Source organism: Hipposideros armiger, unplaced genomic scaffold (assembly GCF_001890085.2).
Source record: "Hipposideros armiger isolate ML-2016 unplaced genomic scaffold, ASM189008v1 scaffold_286, whole genome shotgun sequence".
Classification (NCBI taxonomy): domain Eukaryota; kingdom Metazoa; phylum Chordata; class Mammalia; order Chiroptera; family Hipposideridae; genus Hipposideros; species Hipposideros armiger.
The window spans coordinates 2,260,963-2,265,143 of NW_017731636.1; the positions used below are offsets into that span (position 1 = coordinate 2,260,963).

The 4,181-nt window shown below is 40.2% G+C and overlaps 1 long non-coding RNA gene across 1 annotated transcript; it reads right to left on the reverse strand.

The window, feature by feature from the left end:
• Window positions 1–1,760: 1,760 nt before the first annotated feature.
• LOC109391254 (uncharacterized) lies at window positions 1,761–3,396 on the reverse strand. Its single transcript, XR_002125768.1, has 2 exons — window positions 3,363–3,396; window positions 1,761–2,967 (listed from the first exon to the last, which is right to left on the reverse strand). It is a non-coding gene; the product is annotated as an uncharacterized LOC109391254 (long non-coding RNA).
• Window positions 3,397–4,181: the final 785 nt, after the last annotated feature.

Sequence of the window (4,181 nt, forward strand, 5' to 3'; positions counted from 1 at the left end):
TGTAGAGGGCAGTGTCACTGGCCCTCATATGTGGGATCCGAACCGGGGCCCTCTGGCATCCCAAGCGAGTTCTTAACCATCGCGCCACTCAGCCGGCCCTGTTCAAACTTTTTTTAAATAGACTTTATGTATGTTTTTAGAGCTGTATGTATGTTTTATGTATGTTTTTAGGCCCACAGTAATGGAAAGTACAGAGAATTCCCGTACATTCCTTGCCCCCACACGTGCATAGGCTCCCCCATTATCAACATCCTATACCACAGTGGTACATTTGTTACAATCAATGAATCTATAGTGACACGTCATAATCACCCAAAGTCCATAGTTTGCATTAGGGTTTACTCTTGATGTTGTACAGTCCATGGGTTTTGACAAACACACAGCAGGTCTTCTAATAACATTGTTTCATTCAACATTGTTTCATTATAATGTTGATGAGATGCCATCAATTAGCCTATGGTAAAATTGGTTTCATACATGTTATTTTGCTTAAAGTCGCAGAACCTATCAATGACATTAAGTGAGGACTTAATGTATAATGACATGTATCCACTATTACAGTATCATACAGAATAATTTCATTTCCCTAAAAATCCTGTGTTCTACCTATTCATTCTTTACTTCCCTAAGCCCCTGGCAACCACTGATCATTTTATTATCTCCATACTTTTACCTTTTCTAGATGTCATATAATTATAATCATACAGTATGGAGTCCTTTCAGATTGGCTTATTTGACTTAGTAATATGCATTTAAGTCTTCTCTATGTCTTTTCATGGCTTGAGAGCTGATTTCTTTTTAGCTCTGAATATTTTATTGGCTGGATATATCACCATTTATGTATCCATTCACCTACTGAAGGACATCTTGATTGCTTCCAAGTTTTGGAAATTATGAACAAAGCTGTTATAAACATCTGTGTGCAGGTTTTTGTGTACACAAGTTTTCAACTCCTTTGGGTAAATACCAAGGAGCATGATTGCTGGATTATATGGTAAGAGTTTTTTAGTTCTATAAAAACAACCAAACTGTCTTCCAAAGTGGCTGTACCATTTTCCATTCCCACCATCAATAAATGAGAGTTCCTGATGCTCCACATCCTCACCAGCACTTGGTGTTGTCAGCATTCTGCATTTTGACCATTCTAGTAGATATGTAGTGGTAGCTCGTTTTAATTTGCATTTCCCTGATGACAAATCATGCGGAACATCTTTACATATGCATATTTGCCATCTGTATATCTTCATTGGTGAGGTGTCTGTTCAGGTCTTTGTCCCATTTTTTTTTTTTTAGAATTTTGCTTTTATTGTGAAATTTCTTCATTAAAATTATCTGTGACACCAGTTAATGATGTCAAAGTAACTTTTAAAGTGGTAGGAAGACATCATGAAATTTGTTCTGTTGCCCTAGGCTTTATTATTGTAATGGATCACAATCATGAAGACATCATAATGTTTATAAACAATTGTCATAAAAAGTAGGTTTTACCATGTAAAATGATCTATATTCTTGTTATGATTACTTAATTGTAACAGTATTGTAACCAGTATTAAAAACACAAATCAAAAATATGTTGTATATAATTTGTTTTTAAAAGAAATCACTTAATAGACTTTGGCCCATTTTTAAATTAGATTGCTTATTTTCTTATTGTTGAGTTTTAAGAGTTCTTTGTATATTTTAGACAATAGTTCTTTGTTCAGATAAGTCTTTTGCAAAGATTTTCTCAGTCTGTGGCTTGTCTTTTCATTCTTTAGGTGTTTGACCTCTTTTAGAGAGAATACTGAAGGTCTGAATTTGAGACCCACCATGTGCAGTATCGGTGGGGACCCTCCCTCCAACCTCCTTCTTCCCCGAGGGGAGAGGAAGAGCCTGTGAAAGAGAGAACTAGACCTCACAGGGAGGGATGGAAGAGAGAGGCCCGAGGCTTGCAGAGCCTGCAGGAGCTTCCTCACTCTGGGGCAGATGGGGACATGAGTGAAGTATGGAGGGGAGACTTGGGGCCCCTGAGGAAATAATGGGGGGGGAAAGCTAAGTGTAAGGAAGGGGAGGTTTAGAGGGTGGGGAGAAGTTGAGGAAACACTTGGAAGCAGCCTGGACAGCGGCAGGGAGGCCTGTTGAGAATGGGAGTGAGGCCTTCGTCCCTGAGGCTGGGGTGACACTGATGGGATGTCCTAGAGGCGGATCTATGTGGACTTTCCTTTGTCAGGATGGGCGAACCCAGTGAACCCAGGTGTGGAGGTGGCACAGCCCCAATGCTGTCGCTAGGGGTCCTTCGTGAGCTACCCTGAAAGCTTGTCATGATCCATCACACTAAGTCTGAGTGGACATGTCATACCTGGCACTTTTAATCGTTGGATCCTCAAAGGGCAGTAACCAAATGCAAATATCAGGTTTTGCTATGTTCACCTATGCCATGCATCCAGGAAAATCGATACATTTAAAACCCACACTCCAACTTCAAACCATTCCTAGGGCCCTACATGTGAGTCACATTCCAGGGAAAACTTTCAGTGAAATATTTCCTGGCTTGACGAAATAGGCTGCTTTAAGGGTATGTCTGTGAAATTGTTGGTTTTTGATTTCCCTTTTCAAGACCCACACCACCAAAAATAATCAAAAATGTAAACACAATACCAGGCTGGATCCCAGCTGGTCTCTTCAGGCCTGAGTTGTTGCCAAGTTCACACAAATCTATCAACTGTCAAAGCAGAACTGTGGCTCTCTCTCTACCACCCCAGGAAGAACAGAAAAGTTTTTACCATGTCCCTGATCATAAGATCTCAAATCGGAAGTCTTAACCAGTTTTTCTCAGCTCCCATCTATCTAGAAAGAAACCCAATAAGGAACCTAAATTCTAACAGTCCTGGTTTGGGGCAACCTTTTCAACTCATTGACACCTGGAAGTCCTCACAGCATCCCAGATTTGGTTCTGGTCATCGGGTGGGAGGATGAAAGGTGGAGAAGCTGGAAAAAGTAAAGGGCAGAAAGGAAGTAAGAAAAATATTGAACAGCATTTTGAGTCACCAACTTGTAAATATCATGGATAGGAAACTTATTGACACACATGTCTCTGTGACAACTGGGCAGAGAGACTTCCTGTGCCTCCAGGATACCTGACTTCAGGTAGTCGCATCGCATATGTTCCCAAGAGCACCTGGAAACCTCTGCCCCCAAAAGTTTTTTCTGTGCCTGTCACTGTGCCTGGAATTCTACCATTAAAGATTCTTATCTCCTATAATAACACATAGAAAAACTGGAATCAGCCTAAATGGATATAAGAATCTGCTTAAATAAGTTATGGTACATACGAGGTCTGACAATTAAGTTCGTGAACTCATCCTAGAAAAAGTGATACATACCTCATTGCTGAATATCACTACATCCATCTTCGAAGTACTCCTCTTAGGAAGCTGTGCACCGACGCCAGCGCCTAGTCCACCCTTCAAAGCAGTTTTGGAACTCTTTTTCTGGGATGGACATCAGAGCTGTCATTATATTACCCTTGATGTCCTGAATATCATCCAAATGTCTTCCTCTCAGTATTTCCTTTATCTTCGGGTAAAGAAAGAAGTCATTAGGGGCCAGATCAGGTGAGTAGGGAGGGTGTTCCAATACAGTTATTTGTTTACTGGCTAAGAACTCCCTCACAGACAGTGCCACGTGAGCTGATGCATTGTCGTGATGCAAGAGCCTTGAATTGTTAGCAAAAAGTTCAGGTAATCTAACTTTTTCACGCAGCATTTTCAGCACTTCCAAATAGTAAACTTGGTTAACTGTTTGTCCAGTTGGTACAAATTCATAACGTATAATCCCTCTGATATTAAAAGAGGCTAGCAACATTGTTGCAACAAGTGCACCAACTTAATTGTCAGACCTCGTATATTACAATGGAATACTGCACAGCTAAAAAAGAAAAAGAAGAAACTATCTGTGGATCTCCAAGAGACATTGTTCAGGGAAAAAAATCAAGGTGTAGAATGCTGATATAAGGAGGGGAAGGGGAATATTATTTAGCTATTACAAAAGGAAACCCTGCCATTTGCAACAACATGGATGGACCTTGAGGGAATTATGCTAAGTGAAATAAATGAGGCAGAAAAAAATAATACCGTATGCTCTCATTTTTTGTATGGAATCTAAAACAAACAAACCAAGTGCATAGCTAGAGTGCAGATTGG